Genomic DNA, 21,309 nt, shown 5'->3' with positions numbered 1-21,309 from the left:
AAAGCTACTGGACATTAATGGATCAAAGAAATTCATCCAACATAGCAAAAGAGGCAATGCGAAATAAAAGGCAGAATCTGTCAAAACAGAACAGTCCGTAAAGATGGATTTTATTGAGGCACCAGACTTGCTCAAATGAAAATGCCCAAATTGAATGAAAGTTGCGTACATATCTGAGGATCACTCACGTAAATTGGCATAATTTTCTGAGTTACCTACAGAGAATTAGGCCCAGATTCGTGACAGCAAAGAAATCTGTTTCTGCGCAGTAATCCAAATCTAGTATGAACCTTACTATCAAAGACTTTACTTGGCACAACAAAGCACAAAACTAAGATAAGAAGAGTTTGCTACAGTAGTAAACAACTTCCAAGACTCAAATATAAAATAAGGTGCTGTAGTAAAATAAACACATGGGTTATCTCCCAAGATGTTCTTTCTTTATAGCCGTTAAGATGGGCTCAGCAGTTTTAATGATACAGTCACAAGAAATAAGAGTTGAAGCGAAAGAGAGCATCAAGAAGCAAATTCAAAACACATTTAAGTCTAACATGCTTCCTATGCATAGGAATCTTGTAAATAAACAAGTTCATGAAGAGCAAAGTAACAAGCATAGGAAGATAGAACAAGTGTAGCTTCAAAAATTTCAGCACATAGAGAGGTGTTTTAGTAACATGAAAATTTCTACAACCATATTTTCCTCTCTCATAATAACTTTCAGTAGCAACATGAGCAAACTCAACAATATAACTATCACATAAAGCATTCTTATCATGAGTCTCATGCATAAAATTATTACTCTCCACATAAGCATAATCAATTTTATTAGTAATAGTGGGAGCAAATTCAACAAAGTAGCTATTATTATTATTCTCATCATCAAATATAGGTGGCAAAGTATCATCAAAGAAAATTTTCTCCTCAATGCTTGGGGGACTAAAAATATCACACTCGTCAAAACCAGCTTCCCCAAGCTTATAATTTTCCATGGCATTAGCAACAATGGTGTTCAAAGCATTCATAGTAATAACATTCCCATTAGCATGCATATAAAGTTCCATGGGTTTTTTAATTCTCTCTTCAAACACATCATGTCCTAATTCAAGATAAAGTTCATAAAGATCTCTCATATTTTTGTTGTTTTCCATTAAGCCTAACTAGTGAAATCACACAACTTAGTATTTTCAGGGGTATTCATTTTAGCAGTAATAAATAAAGCAAACTAGATAAAGTAAATGCAAGTAACTAATTTTTTGTGTGTTTTTGATATAGAAAGCAAGACAGTAAATAAAGTAAAGCTAGCAACTAATTTTTTGTGTTTTGTTTAAGTGCAGCAAACAAAGTAGTAAATAAAATAAAGCAAGACAAAAACAAAGTAAAGAGATTGGGAAGTGGAGACTCCCCTTGCAGCGTGTCTTGATCTCCCCGGCAACGGTGCCAGAAAATATGCTGCTGGCGTGTAGTTGACGTGGGAGTCAGAAATCTTTATGGTGTAGCTTTTCTTCGATCCCCGGCAACGGCGCCAGAAAATATGCTTGATGGCGTGTAACTCACACGTTCGTTGGGAACCCCAAGAGGAAGGTATGATGCGCACAGCAGCAAGTTTTCCCTCAGAAAGAAACCAAGGTTTATCGAACCAGGAGGAGCCAAGAAGCACGTTGAAGGTTGATGGCGGCGAAATGTAATGCGGCGCAACACCAGGGATTCCGGCGCCAACGTCGAACCTGCACAACACAACCAAAGCACTTTGCCCCAACGAAACAGTGAGGTTGTCAATCTCACCGGCTTGCTGTAACAAAGGATTAACCGTATTGTGTGGAAGATGATTGTTTGCAGAAAACAATAAAACAAGTATTGCAGTAGATTGTATGCGATGTAAAGAATAGGACCGGGGTCCATAGTTCACTAGAGGTGTCTCTCCCATAAGATAAAAGCATGTTGGGTGAACAAATTACAGTCGGGCAATTGACAAATAGAGAGGGCATAACAATGCACATACATGATATGATAAATATAGTGAGATTTAATTGGGCATTACGACAAAGTACATAGACCGCTATCCAGCATGCATCTATGCCTAAAAAGTCCACCTTCAGGTTATCATCCGAACCCCTTCCAGTATTAAGTTGCAAAACAACAAACAATTGCATTAAGTATGGTGCGTAATGTAATCAATAACTACATCCTTAGACATAGCATCAATGTTTTATCCCTAGTGGCAACAGCACATCCACAACCTTAGAACTTTCTGTCACTGTCCCACATTTAATGGAGGCATGAACCCACTATCGAGCATAAATACTCCCTCTTGGGGTTAAGAGCAAAAACTTGGCCGAGCCTCTACTAATAACGGAGAGCATGCAAGATCATAAACAACACATAGGTAATAGATTGATAATTAACATAACATAGTATTCTCTATCCATCGGATCCCGACAAACACAACATATAGTATTACAGATAGATGATCTTGATCATGTTAGGCAGCTCACAAGATCCAACAATGAAGCACAATGAGGAGAAGACGACCATCTAGCTACTGCTATGGACCCATAGTCCAGGGGTGAACTACTCACTCATCACTCCGGAGGCGATCATGGCGATGAAGAGTCCTCCGGGAGATGATTCCCCTCTCCGGCGAGGTGCCGGAGGTGATCTCCGAATCCCCCGAGATGGGATTGGCGGCGGCGGCGTCTCGGTAAGGTTTTCCATATCGTGGCTCTCGGCATCGGGGGTTTCGCGACGGAGGCTTTAAGTAGGCGGAAGGGCAGGTCGGGAGGCGACGCGAGGGGCCCACACGACGGGGCCGCGCGGCCGGGAGGTGGGCCGCGCCGCCCGGCGTGTCGCCGCCTCGTCGCCCCACTTCGTTACGTCTTCGGTCTTCTGGAAGCTTCGTGGCAAAATAGGACCCTGGGCGTTGATTTCGTCCAATTCCGAGAATATTTCCTTTGTAGGATTTCTGAAACCAAAAACAGCAGAAAACATCAACTGGCTCTTCGGCATCTTGTTAATAGGTTAGTGCCGGAAAATGCATAAATACGACATATAATGTGTATAAAACATGTAGATATCATTAATAATGTAGCATGGAACATAAGAAATTATCGATACGTCGAAGACGTATCATGCATCCAAACCTGAACCCAAACCTATGCCATTTGTGTCCACCATATCTACCTATTGCATGGTATTTCCTGCCATTCCAAGTAAATACTTCATGTGCTACCTTTAAACAATTCAAAACTTATTACTTCTTATTTGTGTCAATGTTTTATAGCTCATGAGGAAGTATGTGGTGTTTTATCTTTCAATCTTGTTGAGCAGCCTCCACTAATGGACTAGTGGCTTCATCCACTTATCCTATAATTTTGCAAAAAGAGCTGGCAAAGGGGTTCCCAGCCCCAATTAATCAACTTTCATTAATAATTCTCTTCACATGTTTTGCTCGATTCATCAGTAAGCAACTTAATTTTGCAATAGACACTCCTCCATGGTATGAGATTGTTGGAAGGCACCCGAGGATTCGGTTAGCCATGGCTTGTGTAAGCAAAGGTTGGGGGGAGTGTCATCCCTAAATAAACTAAAGTACATGTGTAAGCAAAAGAGAAGAAGGATGATCTACCTTGCTGGTGGAGATAACGTCCTTCATGGGAGCCGCTCTTTGGAGGTCTGTTTGGCAAGGGGGTTAGAGTACCCGCTACCAGTCGTTGACAACAACAAACACCTCTCAAAACTTTACTTTTATTCTCTTTATATGATTTCAAAACTGAAAAAGCTCTAGCACATGATTTAATCCCTGCTTCCCTCTGCGAAGGGCCTGTCTTTTACTTTATGTTGAGTCAGTACACCTATTTCCCTCCATCTCAAGCAAGCATTTGAGTTGTTGTGATCAAACTATTATATTGTGATTTGCTTCATCATGTCTTTTATTCTTCCTTGTTTAGTACAAGTTTTACCTGAATGAATATAGCTTTGAAAGTTATTAATGATCATTATGATTGAGTATGCAAGATGAGCCACATAAGTTTTAATGTGAGAGCGCTGCTCAATAGATAAGTATAATCTGTTAACTGTTCTCTGACCAAGAATAAAGTTTGCCATCACCAATTATGATTTCTCATGCACCTTTATTTGTGATTACCTTATACTTGTTTCAAGTTGAGTTATATGAGGAAGTTGTTTACTAGAATGTCTTGTGTGAATGAATATGATGCTTCTTGTCCGTATTTGATTTATCGACTCTTCACTCCATAAACATGTGGTCCTGTTTACCGAGTTCAGTTTCGCTTGGGGACAAGCGAGGTCTAAGCTTGGGGGGGTTGATACGTCCAATTTGCATCACTATTTTATATCATAATTTGCTGTTATTCATTAATATATTTCATATTTGGAGATAATACTTATGTTATTTCATCTATTTTGCATGATTCATGATTATTGGAGGATCGCACACCGGAGCCGGGATTCTCGCTGGAAAAAGCATCGTCGAACGCAATATTTCGGAAGATCAACAATTGACGGGAATTACACGAAAACTCCTATTTTTCCGGATGACGAAGGGAGCCGAAGGGGGAGAAGAGGGGACCCGAGGTGGGCCCACCCCATAGGCCGGCGCGGCCCAAGGCCTGGCCGCGCCGCCCTATGAGGAGGGGGGCCCACAACCCCTCTCGCCTCCTTTTCTTCGCGTATGGCTTCGTCCCGAAAACCTAAGCCAGAGGGGGTACGTCGCGAAGAGTCACAACCGCCTCTGCGGGGCGGAGAACACCAGAGAGAAAAGAGCTCTCCGGCGGGCAGGAATCCGCCGGGGAAATTCCCTCCCGGAGGGGGAAATCGACGCCATCGCCACCGTCATCGAGCTAGACATCATCTCCATCGCCATCACCATCATCTTCATCATCATCACCGCCGTCTCCACCGCTGCACCTCGTCACCGCTGTAGCAATTTGGGTTTGATCTTGATTGTTTGATAGGGAAACTCTCCCGGTGTTGATTTCTACTTGTTATTGATGCTATTGAGTGAAACCGTTGAACCAAGGTTTATGTTCAGATTGTTATTCATTATCATATCACCTCCGATCATGTTCCATATGATGTCTTGTGAGTAGTTCGTTTAGTTCTTGAGGACATGGGTGAAGTCTAAATGTTAGTAGTGAAGTATGGTTGAGTAATATTCAATGTTATGATATTTAAGTTGTGGTGTTATTCTTCTAGTGGTGTCGTGTGAACGTCGACTACACGACACTTCACCTTTATGGGCCTAGGGGAATGCATCTTGTACTCGTTTGCCAATTGCGGGGTTGCCGGAGTGACGTAAACCCGAGCCCCCATTGGTATATCGATGCGGGAGGGATCGCAGGATCTCGTAGTTTAAGGTCGTGGTTAGATTTATCTTAATTACTTTCTTGTAGTTGCGGATGCTTGCAAGGGGTATAATCACAAGTATGTATTAGTCCTAGGAAGGGCGGTACATTAGCATAGGTTCACCCACACAACACTTATCAAAACAATGAAGATTAATTAGCCGTATGTAGCAAAAGCACTAGACTAAAATCCCGTGTGTCCTCGAGAACGTTTGGTCATTATAAGTAAACAAACCGGCTTGTCCTTTGTGCTAAAAAGGATTGGGCCACTCGCTGAAATTGTTACTCTCGCACTTTACTTACTCGTACTTTATTCATCTGTTACATCAAAACCCCCTGAATACTTGTCTGTGAGCATTTACAGTGAATCCTTCATCGAAATTGCTTGTCAACACCTTCTGCTCCTCGTTGGGATCGACATTCTTACTTATCGAAGATACTGCGATACACCCCCTATACTTGTGGGTCATCAGGGCTCGGGGCGGCGCACGGCTTGGACAGGGGCGCCGCGGAGGGTAGGAGTCGGGGCGGCCTCGAGTGGGGCGGGTCACGGCCTGGAGAGTGGAGGACGAGGGGGATTGATGGTGGCTGTGTGCGGGACGAGTTGGATTGCTGGTTGCTGGTGGCTTCGTGCAAGGAATTGGGGATTTGCTAGTGTCAATTTTTTTGATATATAGAGTTTGATGTATGTAGAAATTTCTATGTTGTGGTCTGATATATAGACATTGGCTGTGTGTTCATTGTTTGCAGATGGATGGTGACCAAAGTTTCTTGGACAAGGTTGGTTTTGGTTTCTCACAAACACAACCTGAAAGTCCAATTGGAGAGCAAGCAACCCCATCAACTCAGCATCAAGCAGCACCATCAACGCAGCATTCTGCAATAACAGAGAAAGGAAAATCCAACAAAGGTAAAAATTGGTCTAGTGCTGAGGATAAGGTTCTGATAGCAGCCTGGGCAAATACAAGTATGGATATTGTCGGGACAGATCAAAACCGAGAAACTTATTGGGCTAGAATTTCAGAGTACTACAACACACACAAGGAATCATCATGGCCTGAGCGTAATGCCAATGCAATAAATTGACGTTACACATTGATTAACAGAGAGACCGCTAAATATTGTGATTGCCTTCAGCAGATTATAAATTTGGAGGAAAGCGGAAGGACTATACAAGAAAAGGTATGAGTCTATCTTCTACTTCTACATGTGCCGTGCAATATTTTATATGTGCTGTGCATAATAATACATTTGTATGTGCAGACAAACGATGCACACCTTTTGTTCAAGGAATTGGATATAAAAAAAAGCCTTTCACATTGATGCATTGCTATGTAGAGTTTTCGAAGTATCCAAAGTGGCAGACAAGAGAACTTGAAACTTCTGTTAAGAAACAAAAGAAGACCATTGATGCAAGTTCGGGCACAGCCACCAATGATCCGGCCGATGCATCCTCGGTACGCACTGATGCTACCACGGCACACACTGATGCTCTTGAACATGAGAAAAGACCTGATGGTGTGAAGAAGGAGAAATTGCGGAGAGGTAAAGCTGATGACAGTGCTTGCAAGTTGTCATTAGAAACTGTGTGGGCACAAAAGCAAGAGAAGGATGAGCTCAAAGAGGCGGCAAGAAATGTTCGATATGCACAACAATTTGAATTGAGAAAAGAGGAGATTGCACTGAAAAAGAAGGAGGATGCACGAAACGAGAGGGATGATGCACGCAAACAGTTTGAATTAGATGAGAGGATCATGCTCATGGACACAAGTTGAAGCGATTCAACCCGGTAAGGATTGGATCTCTGTGCATAATGTGCTAGTCCCTGGATCGACTCGCTAGCACACACAGTTCGATGAATAAACAGAATAGCAAATGCGTCATTTATTACAACGTATGATCCAGAATATATTTATTACAACTTGCATAGCTCATGGCTAGCTCAAATAATAGAGTTCAAAGCGGAAACAAATAAATTCAAAGAGCTCCATCACGCCACAGGCGAACATGTTGAGTGGAAGCTCGCGACCTAGAATCGATACCTTACTCGTCCTCGGAGTAACCTCGCAACATAAAACGTTGCAGCCACGCAGGGTCAATACATTTGGAATTGTATTGGCAAATGTCACTATTTGGTGGATATATATATAATGGCGCCTAACAACTACGTGCTCATTTGGCAGGTGGAGTTTAGGCTAATTTGCAGAAAGCAATAGTTTTCCTATCCTTTATAAATCATTTTATTTAGAAACATCGTCTAAGAACATATTAGCACAACTCATGCTGCAGCAAGACAGTCGGCTTCATATGCTCCTAAACATCTATGGACATGCTAGCATAGACCCATGTAGACACAAGCCAGCCTAGCTTTGCATGCTCCTATACCCATTGTTTCCCATCAAGTTTTATTAAGAAATTGGAATGCTGAGATCTTCCAAACAGTAACATGCCTAGTTGCTCATAGTTGTCCGTAACCGGGGACACGGCTAAGTACTTAGTTTGACACTCTCGAGAGGATTGTACACTTTACCCACATGACCTAGTCAGCCCCTTTTACCATGATGCTCAATTTGCTCAAATGGTCGGGAAAAGACTAAGTCGAGACCGTTTTCAGAAGTAGGACCCCAAGCCATCTGGACGGACCCATGCCAACCTACACAGCTACATCTGCTAGTCACGTCAGGTCGGGTTCCTACAACTTACTTAGTCAAGCCAGAGCCCATATGACATGCGGCTGTACACGGAAGCTACTAAACAAGAAACCTGTCCAATCTCTTTGATCCCTGGGCGGCAATCCCCACCATTGTTCACCGTGCAGACGCTCCCGTCTTACCAATCCGCCCAGGTGTTTCATTATTCAGGTTGTTTTCATTATATCAAAACATATAATTTTATTCATCTAAACTTATCATGATAACCCAATCCACGCATCTAAGATAGCATTGCTAAGCAAACAACAATACGGTGGCGACAAAAGAATCAATTGTTGAACATGTGGCTGTTCTAATAGGTGTTCATAGCATAGCAATATATATTTAAAACAATCCTACACATGGATAGCTACTGAAAATAACTACAAAGTGCATAGAAAATTAGTAGGACAGAACGGTGTGTGACACTTGCCTTGGTTATTGATCAAACAGTCCTGACAGTCGCACTCGTTACAGTCCGGACAATCTACAGACAAACAAGCAACATACCATGAACACGGCGTGTACATGGATATGCACAAACAATAAAACATGGATGCTATATGCATATATGTATGCGTATGATGCCATGGTCCAGTTTTATTTTTACTAAAACCGTTGCATTTTCTTTCCTCGCATAAGATAGATTAAATACAACGAACATTTTTAAAACAGTAGCAAAATATAGGTTCTAATGCTACTGGATAAAGGGTATCATTTTCCAGCATTAGCAAAAGGAATTGCTCGAAAGTAATTTGTAGAACTTATTTTATAGCCGAAACAAAATATTTACAAACCTGTAATTTCTGGAAAAAAAACTACACGTGGAAATATGACATACAATGAATCTATCACAATGTACGCAGTCTACTGATTCCAACGATATATTATACGCTAAAATCCGAGTTACTGAAACTATTTCTATGAATTTTACGAGATTAATTATTTATCGAACGATAACAATGATGCTCGAAAAGTTGTCAGAAAAAGTTACTCGGATGGAGAAACTTCCTACACAAAAGTTATAGGGGATTGATTTACAAACTCAATGCATGAAACGTCACCTAAAACCGAGTTCCAGATTTATAGATACGGATTTTTAAAGTTCTTTGACATGAACTAGCTAGCATAATCTGCACCTATAGATAGATCGATCCTGTGCATGGAGATTGATCACGTACCGATCGGGTCGCGCGTATACCGTGCGTTGCTGCAGTCGACGCCGTGCGGCGGCGATTTGGTTGCTGTGTGCGTGCGATGGGATGCAATTAGCAGCTGGTTTGATGGCGATCTGCGCGCCTGGCTAAGGGCAGGGCGTCGGCTGCGTGGGCGATGCGTGCGGCTGCGCGCGGGCAGGAGCAAAGAGGCGGCGGCTGGCGATCTGTGCGTGGAGGCGATCGATCTATCTGGAGCTGGGTGGGATCGGGACCTTTTATAGGCGCCCAGGTGCATGAAGATGGGCCGCGTTGCGGCGCTCGTGGGCGGCCGGGCGAACGCGGGCGGCTGGGCCGGCACGGCCTGGTCGCCTCCCTTTTTTTTTGGAAACAATACCTTTTTGGCCTCAAATAAAAATCGGAAAAAATATAAATAAATATTCGTTGGAATCGGTGTAAAATATACTTTGATTTGAGACCACTTTTGGAACAAAAGTAAAAACTTTATAAAACAAAAATTTGGCGTACATGCCTATGTGGCTATAGTGCCCCTTTAGGTTTAGGGTTTAAATCGATTTTTCGAAGATCGTACAAATGCAAAGATATTATGATGATGATGAATGCCATGCATAAATTTTAAATTTTTAAAAAATTTGGGATGTTACAAACCTAACCCCCTTAAGATGAATCTCGCCCTCGAGATTCGGAGTGGCTAGCAAATAGGTGTGGGTGGTCTTCTCGAAGATCATCCTCTCGTTCCCAAGTGGCTTCCTCCTTGGAATGATGATCCCACTGAACCTTGCAAAACCTGATTGTCTTGGTACGAGTAAACCTCTCCGCTGTGTCCAGAATCTTGATAGGTTTCTCCTCATATGTGAGATCACTTTCTAGCTGAACCTCATCCAACGGAACTGTATCCCTTAGCGGCGTATCCGCCATCTCCGGGTGACACTTCTTTAACTGGGACACATGGAACACATTATGTACTGCTGCCAATGCCTCGGGCAACTCTAACTCATAAGCTACCTCTCCCTTGCGAGCCAGGATTTTATAGGGTCCAATGAATCGCGGTGCCAATTTTCCCTTAATACCAAACCTCTTAACTCCACGTAGCGGTGAAACTCTAAGGTATGCTCTATCTCCTATCTCATATGTCACCTCTCTACGCTTAGAATCCGCATAACTCTTTTGTCTTGATTGTGCTACTTTCAGCCTATCACGAATAAGTCGAACCTTCTCTTCAGCTTCCTTGATCAAGTCAGGTCCGAATAAACTACGCTCTCCAACTCCATCCCATAGCAGCGGTGTTCTACACTTCTTACCATACAGTGCTTCGAATGGAGCCATCTCAATGCTAGATTGATAGCTATTGTTGTAGGAGAACTCGGCATATGGTAGATTCTCATCCCAACTAGATCCATAATCTAGAGCACAGGCTCTCAACATGTCCTCTAATATTTGGTTTACTCTTTCAGTCTGCCCATCAGTCTGTGGGTGAAAAGCTGTACTAAACTCCAATCTAGTACCCAATGATTCATGCAATTGACGCCAAAAGTGAGAAGTGAATTGAGTACCTCTATCAGAAACAATTCCCTTCGGAACTCCATGCGAACACACAATCTTGTTCATATAAATCTTGGCTAATTTGGCACTTGTGTATGTGGTCTTCACAGGTATGAAGTGAGCTACTTTGGTCAAATGATCAACAACAACCCAAATTGAATCATACCCAGATCTAGTCTTGGGTAATCCCGTGATGAAATCCATTCCAATCTTGTCCCACTTCCAATCAGGTATGGGCAATGGTTGTAACAATCCTGCTGGTTTCTGATGTTCAGCTTTTACTCTACTACACACATCACATAGGGCAATATACTCTGCAATTTCTCTCTTCATATTGGACCACCAAAATCTATCTCGCAAGTCCATATACATCTTAGTATTACCTGGATGAATAGAATACGGAGAATCATGAGCCTCCTGGAAAATCAGCTTCCTAATCTCATGGTCATTGGGCACACATAAACGCTTCCCAAACCATAGTGTCCCTTGTTCATCCAAACGGAAACCTTCCGCTTTACCCTTGCTCATGTTCCCTTTTATTTCCTCCATCTCAATGTCTCCTTTCTGGGCTTCTCTGATTCTATCAAACAGAGTTGGCATCACTTCCATTGATGCTAAATATCCTTGTGGCACTATTTCCAGCCTGAGATCCTTGAATTGTTCACACAATTCCAAAGGTATCTCTCCTGCGGTTATACCGTTCACATAAACCTTACGGCTAAGTGCATCAGCTACAACATTTGCTTTTCCCGGGTGGTATTGCAAATTCATATCATAATCCTTTATGAGTTCCAACCATCTCCTTTGTCTCATATTCAGCTCCTTCTGAGTGAATATATACTTTAGACTTTTATGGTCGGTGTACACATCACAATGCTTCCCCATCAGATAATGTCTCCACACCTTTAGTGCGTGCACGATTGATGCTAGCTCCAAGTCATGGGTAGGATAATTCCTTTCATGATGCTTGAGTTGGCGCGAGGCATAAGAAACCACTCTTCCATCTTGCATCAATACACTACCAAGTCCTTGACGAGAGGCATCACAATATACTTCGAAATCCTTCTGAATATCAGGCAAACATAAAACAGGTGCACTTACTAGGCGTTGCTTCAATTCTTGAAAGCTGGTCTCGCACTCCTCAGTCCAAGTGAATTTCTTCTCCTTCTTCAATAATTCAGTCATCGGTTTGGCAATCTTGGAGAAATTTTCTATGAATCTCCGGTAATATCCTGCAAGTCCTAGGAAACTCCGGATTTCCCCTGCATTTTTAGGCGACTTCCACTCAGTTCATGACTGCTACCTTACTTGGATCAACTGCAACTCCTTCTGCTGAAACAATATGTCCAAGAAATCCCACTTTGTTCAACCAAAACTCGCATTTGCTAAATTTAGCATACAACTTGTGTTCCCTAAGTTTCTCCATGATCAAACGCAAATGCTTCTCATGCTCATCTTCATCTTTAGAGTATATCAATATATCATCAATGAATACCACTACGAATTTATCCAAGTACTCCATGAATACCTTGTTCATCATGGTCATAAAATATGCTGGAGCATTTGTTAGTCCAAAAGGCATAACTGTATACTCATATAAACCATACCTAGTAGTGAACGCAGTCTTAGGTATATCCTGCTCTCGAATCTTCAATTGGAAATAACCCGATCGAAGATCGATCTTAGAGAACACCTTTGCTCCTTTCAATTGGTCAAACAAGTCATTGATATTGGGCAGCGGGTACTTATTCTTAATGGTCACCTCATTGAGAGAGCGGAAATCCATAACTAGTCTCTTAGTAGAATCCTTCTTCTCCACAAATAAAACAGGCGCTCCCCAGGATGATGAACTAGGCCGAATAAAACCCTTTTGCAGTTGCTCCCTAAGCTGTTTCTTAAGTTCCTTTAATTCCTCTACATCCATCTTATACGGCCTCTTAGCTATAGGTCCAGTTCCAGGCATTAATTCAATGAGAAACTCAACATCTCTATCAGGTGGCATTCCTGGCAATTCCTCTGGGAACACATCCGAATACTCTCTCACTATAAGAACATCCTCTATGCTAACCCCCTTAAGAGAATTAACCTTGGTACCTCTAAGTTCAAAGGTTGATTTGAAACGGATGCGTTTCATCTCCGGGGTTGTAAGCATTATTGATCTCTTAGCACATTCTATAACAGCTTCATATTCAGTCATCCAATCCATTCCTAGGATAACATCTAAGCCTTGTGACTCCAAAACAACTAGGCTAGTGGGAAAACTATGTGCTCCAATTTCCAAGATTAAACGGCGACACCCAAAGGCTGCTACCAATTCTCCACCGGGAGAACTAATTCTGATGGGTGTGTTGATGGTTTCAGTAGGTATTCTATTTCTATCCACAAATACCCTTGATATGAATGAATGTGATGCACCAGTATCAAATAGTACGAGTGCTGAAAAATTGTTGAGCAAGAACGTACCGATCACTGCATCAGGTTCATCATAAACTTCCTCCACATTGACATGATTAACATGCCCCTTCTGGAATGGGTTCGGCTTGTTCCCGTCATTCTTGTTCTTCTCAGGGCAGTCTCTTGAATAATGCCCCGTCTTCTTGCAATTGAAGCACTCCACCTTGCTAATATCCCTCTGAGTGAAATCACTGTTGCGGTTCTGGTCATTACCTCTTCCAGAATTGTGATGGTTGTGACTCTTGTGGCCATTATGGTGGCGGCCATTTCCTCCATGGTTGCTGTGTCCGTTGCTTCCATGTTTATGGTGTCCAGAATTTCCATTCCCATCATTGAATGTGCGTGTCTTCTGTTGCGGCCCTGAGTTGTAGTTGTTGTGCTTCCTCTTGCGGTTCTCAGCTTGCTTCTTCTTTCCCTCAAGGATTCTAGCCTTGTCCATCAGTGTCTGGAAATTAGGAACATGAACCACTGACAGTTGAACAGCAAGCTCATCATTCAAGCCATCCAGGAATCTCTCTTTCCTCTTTGCATCAGTATCCACATCTTCTGGCGCATAGCGTGCCAAATTGCTGAAATCCTCTATGTAGTCAGACACTGTGCGGTAGTTCTGTCGCAGGTTGTGGAACTCCCTTCTCTTCAAGCTCATAACTCCAGATGAAACATGAGCTGTGCGAAAACCCTCTTGGAACATCTCCCAGGTGATGCCATCAATAGGATGGGTTATCTGGAAATTGTCCCACCAAGAGGCTGCGGGTCCTTCAAGCAAGTGAGCAGCAAATCTCACCTTCTCCTCATCGGTACATCCCACAGTTACTAGATCTTTACTCACAGAACGCAGCCAATCGAGAGCTATCATTGGCTCAGGTGCACTAGAGAACTTGGCAGGCCTCAACCTCAGAAACCTTGTGAGCATGTCCACATGTGGAGGTGGATTGTTGTTATTATTGTTGTTCTGGTTCTGATTGTTGTTCGCCATGAACTGAGTCATCACTTGCATCAACTGTGTCTGTGCTGCCAACATCTGTTGCATATCATTATTGTTGTTGCCGGTGTCGTTGTTGTTGTTGTTGCCGGTGCGTGCACGTCGAGGCGGCATCTGTTTGGATCAGCATAGATGAGTTTTAGATAGATAGAACTACAGGGAAAAGACTACCCATACTAATCACAAACATGGCAGCAAGCATTCACACCAAACATATCACACAACAATCAAACAAGACATCCCTATAACAAAGACAGAATCTGTCCAGAATTTTACTACTGTGAAAACGTATTTTACAGAGGCACTTAAATACGTCAGAAAAATTAGCCAATTTTTCTGCATGTCCAGGAACGAATTCTGCACCTAACCTGAATTTTTCGTGATTTTTGGAGTTACCAGTAAAACATGAAAAATCGCGTGGTAAACAACAACATCTAGAAAACTGCACCTCATTCAATTCAACATTTTATGGAAAACGCCTTTAATATTATAAATTCTCACGAAAATTCCTAACAATTTGAAGATCAAAGAATATCGGACCCAAAGAAATATCTTGGCCATACCACAAGGCGATATGGTCAATACCCTAACTATCACAAATATCGATTTCCTAACGAAGAACTAACGGCGGGCACATCCTAGTTAAACTTTGAAGAGTTTGAGGAGTTCGGGACTCTCATACACTTGCGCTTCTTCGAGCGATTGTTCATTGCAGGTCGCACATCCTCCCTTAGGATCTTCCTCGTCATCGGAAATAATGTAGGACACCTCCTCGGGGTCCTCCTCTTCATCTTCAGCGTTTGCACCACCTTTGATTCCATCACCATCCTCATCATTTTGTTCATATTTTCGAACCAGTAATCCAATAGAGGTTTTGACTCATTAACTAAAGTGGGTAATGAACATCTACTATTTTGAATAGAGAAGAGTGAGAAAAATGATAGATATAGAATTATGAGAAATGAAGAGCGAGAAGATAGAAGAGAAAATTAAATAAGTTTTCAGTTCCTATGGTCATCCTAATCTACTCCATTTTCTAAGGTCACGAACCTACAGTCAACACAATGCTCTGATACCATCTGAAGCGATTCAACCCGGTAAGGATTGGATCTCTGTGCATAATGTGCTAGTCCCTGGATCGACTCGCTAGCACACACAGTTCGATGAATAAACAGAATAGCAAATGCGTCATTTATTACAACGTATGATCCAGAATATATTTATTACAACTTGCATAGCTCATGGCTAGCTCAAATAATAGAGTTCAAAGCGGAAACAAATAAATTCAAAGAGCTCCATCACGCCACAGGCGAACATGTTGAGTGGAAGCTCGCGACCTAGAATCGATACCTTACTCGTCCTCGGAGTAACCTGCAACATAAAACGTTGCAGCCACGCAGGGTCAATACATTTGGAATTGTATTGGCAAATGTCACTATTTGGTGGATATATATATAATGGCGCCTAACAACTACGTGCTCATTTGGCAGGTGGAGTTTAGGCTAATTTGCAGAAAGCAATAGTTTTCCTATCCTTTATAAATCATTTTATTTAGAAACATCGTCTAAGAACATATTAGCACAACTCATGCTGCAGCAAGACAGTCGGCTTCATATGCTCCTAAACATCTATGGACATGCTAGCATAGACCCATGTAGACACAAGCCAGCCTAGCTTTGCATGCTCCTATACCCATTGTTTCCCATCAAGTTTTATTAAGAAATTGGAATGCTGAGATCTTCCAAACAGTAACATGCCTAGTTGCTCATAGTTGTCCGTAACCGGGGACACGGCTAAGTACTTAGTTTGACACTCTCGAGAGGATTGTACACTTTACCCACATGACCTAGTCAGCCCCTTTTACCATGATGCTCAATTTGCTCAAATGGTCGGGAAAAGACTAAGTCGAGACCGTTTTCGAAGTAGGACCCCAAACCATCCGGACGGACCCATGCCAACCTACACAGCTACATCTGCTAGTCACGTCAGGTCGGGTTCCTACAACTTACTTAGTCAAGCCGAGCCCATATGACATGCGGCTGTACACGGAAGCTACTAAACAAGAAACCTGTCCAATCTCTTTGATCCCTGGGCAGCAATCCCCACCATTGTTCACCGTGCAGACGCTCCCGTCTTACCAATCCGCCCAGGTGTTTCATTATTCAGGTTGTTTTCATTATATCAAAACATATAATTTTATTCATCTAAACTTATCATGATAACCCAATCCACGCATCTAAGATAGCATTGCTAAGCAAACAACAATACGGTGGCGACAAAAGAATCAATTGTTGAACATGTGGCTGTTCTAATAGGTGTTCATAGCATAGCAATATATATTTAAAACAATCCTACACATGGATAGCTACTGAAAATAACTACAAAGTGCATAGAAAATTAGTAGGACAGAACGGTGTGTGACACTTGCCTTGGTTATTGATCAAACAGTCCTGACGAGTCGCACTCGTTACAGTCCGGACAATCTACGGACAAACAAGCAACATACCATGAACACGGCGTGTACATGGATATGCACAAACAATAAAACATGGATGCTATATGCATATATGTATGCGTATGATGCCATGGTCCAGTTTTATTTTTACTAAAACCGTTGCATTTTCTTTCCTCGCATAAGATAGATTAAATACAACGAACATTTTTAAAACAGTAGCAAAATATAGGTTCTAATGCTACTGGATAAAGGGTATCATTTTCCAGCATTAGCAAAAGGAATTGCTCGAAAGTAATTTGTAGAACTTATTTTATAGCCGAAACAAAATAATTACAAACCTGTAATTTCTGGAAAAAAAACTACACGTGGAAATATGACATACAATGAATCTATCACAATGTACGCAGTCTACTGATTCCAACGATATATTATACGCTAAAATCCGAGTTACGAAACTATTTCTATGAATTTTACGAGATTAATTATTTATCAGAACGATAACAATGATGCTCGAAAAGTTGTCAGAAAAAGTTACTCGGATGGAGAAACTTCCTACACAAAAGTTATAGGGGATTGATTTACAAACTCAATGCATGAAACGTCACCTAAAACCGAGTTCCAGATTTATAGATACGGATTTTTAAAGTTCTTTGACATGAACTAGCTAGCATAATCTGCACCTATAGATAGATCGATCCTGTGCATGGAGATTGATCACGTACCGATCGGGTCGCGCGTATACCGTGCGTTGCTGCAGTCGACGCCGTGCGGCGGCGATTTGGTTGCTGTGTGCGTGCGATGGGATGCAATTAGCAGCTGGTTTGATGGCGATCTGCGCGCCTGGCTAAGGGCAGGGCGTCGGCTGCGTGGGCGATGCGTGCGGCTGCGCGCGGGCAGGAGCAAAGAGGCGGCGGCTGGCGATCTGTGCGTGGAGGCGATCGATCTATCTGGAGCTGGGTGGGATCGGGACCTTTTATAGGCGCCCAGGTGCATGAAATTGGGCCGCGTTGCGGCGCTCGTGGGCGGCCGGGCGAACGCGGGCGGCTGGGCCGGCACGGCCTGGTCGCCTCCCTTTTTTTTTGGAAACAATACCTTTTTGGCCTCAAATAAAAATCGGAAAAAATATAAATAAATATTCGTTGGAATCGGTGTAAAATATACTTTGATTTGAGACCACTTTTGGAACAAAAGTAAAAACTTTATAAAACAAAAATTTGGCGTACATGCCTATGTGGCTATAGTGCCCCTTTAGGTTTAGGGTTTAAATCGATTTTTCGAAGATCGTACAAATGCAAAGATATTATGATGATGATGAATGCCATGCATAAATTTTAAATTTTTAAAAAATTTGGGATGTTACACAAGTGGTATGACTGATGTGCAAAAGCAGTTTTACCAAGCTAAGAAAAATGAGATCCTTGCTCGCGGCCTAGAGTAGTGAGCTAGTTGTTGTAAGAACTATTTGATGCTTTCTGCTAGTTGTTGTAAGAACTATTTGATGCTTTCTGCTAGTCGTTGTAAGAACTATTTGATGCTTTCTATGCTAAAATACTTTATTGATATCACTGCATTACATAGAAATGGATTACATCACTCATTGCACAAAGTTATAATGCTAGTACATCACTCGTTTCCAAACTTTTGCCACACATGTTCAATTAGATCAAGCTTAAGCTGAGTATGTTCAGCTTTATTTCTAATCTGGTGAGTCATCTGAATAAAATAGCTCAGTTGTTCCGCATGAGTACGAGAGACTGTGACTCTTTCTCCCATTGCCTCATAAGAGCAGTTTTATCGACCAGTTTATCGCTCCTCTTCAACTATCATACTGTGCATTATGACACAAGCTTTCATGACATCACCGATTTCTTTACGTTTCCATCCTTTAGCAGGTCCACGAACAATGGCAAAACAGGACTGCAGAACTCCAAAGAAAATGTTCGGGATAGCGAGGAACTGCTTTGAAGTAGTCGTCCCACAGAAGAACAAATCCAACATCTCTTCCTCGATCAATTGCTCGACGTCCATGCTTCGAACCGCCGTCGCGTCGAGCGTTCATCCTCTCTTCCTCCTCGCGCTCGGCAAATGCTGCAAGTATGAGTTCATCGTCGCCAGATGAACATGACGAAGAACTCATGTCCCAAGAGGATGTGTTCATTGTGTTTCGTGAGAGACGATAGAGAAATCTAAAAGTGAGAAGATAAGTCACATGTAGAGATGCTGGAAGAGAGGTGGTCGGGATGGTTTATATAGACCAGAAATATGGCCGTTGAAAATATAGCCGTTGGAATATAGCCGTTTGAAAATATAGCCGTTGGAATATAGCCGTTTGAAAATATAGCCGTTGGAATATACACGTCCTGATTTACACGTCCTGATACACGTTCCACTGAAAAACTGGGAGGTGTTAAATTTGGCAATGTGTATATGGACCTTCCACTAGAGATGCTCTGAAGATGGTCTGATTGTCTTTTCCCTTCAATTTCGAGGTAAAAGTGCATCTGGCATGGACCGTTCAGAAGATCTTCGAGTGATATGTTGTATGGCCTCTGGAACCTTGGTCAATTATTTTTCCTGCTGGAGGTTGGCGCATCTCTATGATCATTGCGCTGCTCGTTGCTTCTCTGATAATCATCCCGATGATTTCCTCCACTGTTTCCTCGGAAGCCAGTAGCCACTTGACTAGGACCGTCGTAATCTGAAAATTGGCGAGAAAATCGTCGCCTGTTTTGGTTGTTGTTTCTGTTACGATCTTCCTCGGGTGACCTGTGCCGTTTATTTTGGACAACATCTTCGCCATCCGCCCAGCGATTCGCTATCTCCATGAGCTCTACTATTGTTCTCCGGTTGGACCTACCCAAATCCTCGATTAAGTCTCTTCTTCGGATCCCTGCGACAAATGCATCTATTGTTCTTTTATCGGATACATTTTCTGCCGAGTTTTTTATGATGTTCCATCGCTGGATATACATCCTCATTGGTTCGTCATACTTCTGCTTGCAGGCCCTTAGTTGCTCTATTGATACAGGTTTCTTGCATGTGGAACGAAATTTTTTCACGAACAAGTCCTTGAAGGTCTCCCAGTTGTCGATGTATCCTTCTGGTAACTTCTTTATCCACGATATTGCGGCTCCGTTAAGGTGAACCTGAATACTCTGCATGGCAGTTGCTCTAGTTCCACCCATCAATTTCACTGTCTCCAAGTAATCGGTTAACCAATCCTCTGGTTCTTGCAAGCCATCAAACTTTTTGTAGTTATCAGGTAACTTAAACCCAGAAGGTACCCGAGTTTTACGAACTCGTCGAGTAAAGCAAGGGAGTCCACACATGTCCTCTTCATCGACTTCTGGTGAGTGCCGACGTTCTCTTCTCTTCTGTCGTGCTCTATCGACTCGTGCTTGTATCGTTGTATCTCTTGCGTCACCTTCTTGCGGAGGATCTCGCGCTGCTGTAGTACGTCGAGGATTATTTTGTCTTGGTGCGCTCTCGGGTTGCGGCGTACTTGATCCTGCTATCGCTGTCCCCATGATACCAACTCCTGCCATGGCCATCTGGTACAGAGCTTCTCTGGGATCTCCGGGAGGTGGCTTGGATGCCAAGATGAAGGCATGAGTCGTCATATATCCCGCTTCCGGTGTTTTGAGTATGATGTGCCCTCTTGTATCTATCGACATAAAGGACATATCGAGGTTTTGTATCAAGTTCTCTCTTTCATGCTCAGGCACGTTTGCTAGCCGAGATCTTTCTCTTGCGCGTGCTGCTCTGTGACTATCTCTCGAGGTTCCTGATTGTCGGCTCAGGTTGGCCCTGCGCACTTGATGCGGAAGCTGCAACTTTTCTTTGGTCAAGTATAACTCTTTGTTTTTCGAGATCTCGTCCGGCATGAGCGAGTCTATATTGATACGCTTGCAGCTCCTCTGCTGTGGCTGTGGTGGTCATCGGCTCTGTGCCATTCATGGCTCTTCCAGCTCTATCCCAAGCTGCTTGCGAAAGCTGCACTTTTTTGCGAGGTGTGGTGCCGACATACTTATTTCCGGTTTCTCGCGTAAGATCAGCGGGATCGATGTATGGATTGCCCAAATCATTGAAAGCCTCTGACGCCTCTTCTGGATGACTTGATTCACCGATCACACAGATTGATGATATATTGTAGCTGTGTTTTCTTCCTCAGGGTTGGTGACACCGTCTGATAGATCGGCGAAGACCTCCCGAATAGAAGTAGATCTGTTGATGAAGTCGAAATTGTCGATGCTTTCTGAGTCGCTGCTCGTATCGGAGCCCATGATCGACCCGAAAGACATGTTGCCGAACATATCGGTAAGTTCTTCGCCGATGGCAGGCTTGACGAAGCTTGACGACGAAACCTCCCCGTCACCCGACTCAATGATTGATTTTGATGATCCCGAAAAGTCGGAATCGGCCGCTGACGGTCCCGAAAAAATAGGTGCTGCAAAACGGTGCGATCCTTTTTTTCCCAACGAGGAAGTGGAAACTCCCAAACGTCATCTCCGTAGACTCCTCCGGATCAGCATATGCATGCAAACGTGCGGGAATGTGAGGAACAAAATCGACGAGATCAGGTTTGACCTGTATACCTCCGTCCATCGCGTTGCTTGCTACTGACGATGTTGTCGATGTTGACGGTGCCATC

At 42.8% G+C, this 21,309-nt stretch overlaps 1 pseudogene; it reads left to right on the top strand.

The window, feature by feature from the left end:
* The first annotated feature begins 6,302 nt into the window (after window positions 1–6,302).
* LOC124688281 lies at window positions 6,303–18,096 on the top strand (annotated as a pseudogene).
* Window positions 18,097–21,309: the final 3,213 nt, after the last annotated feature.

Source organism: Lolium rigidum, chromosome 2 (assembly GCF_022539505.1).
Source record: "Lolium rigidum isolate FL_2022 chromosome 2, APGP_CSIRO_Lrig_0.1, whole genome shotgun sequence".
Classification (NCBI taxonomy): Eukaryota; Viridiplantae; Streptophyta; class Magnoliopsida; order Poales; family Poaceae; genus Lolium; species Lolium rigidum.
This window is presented reverse-complemented; position numbering and strand designations above follow the sequence as displayed.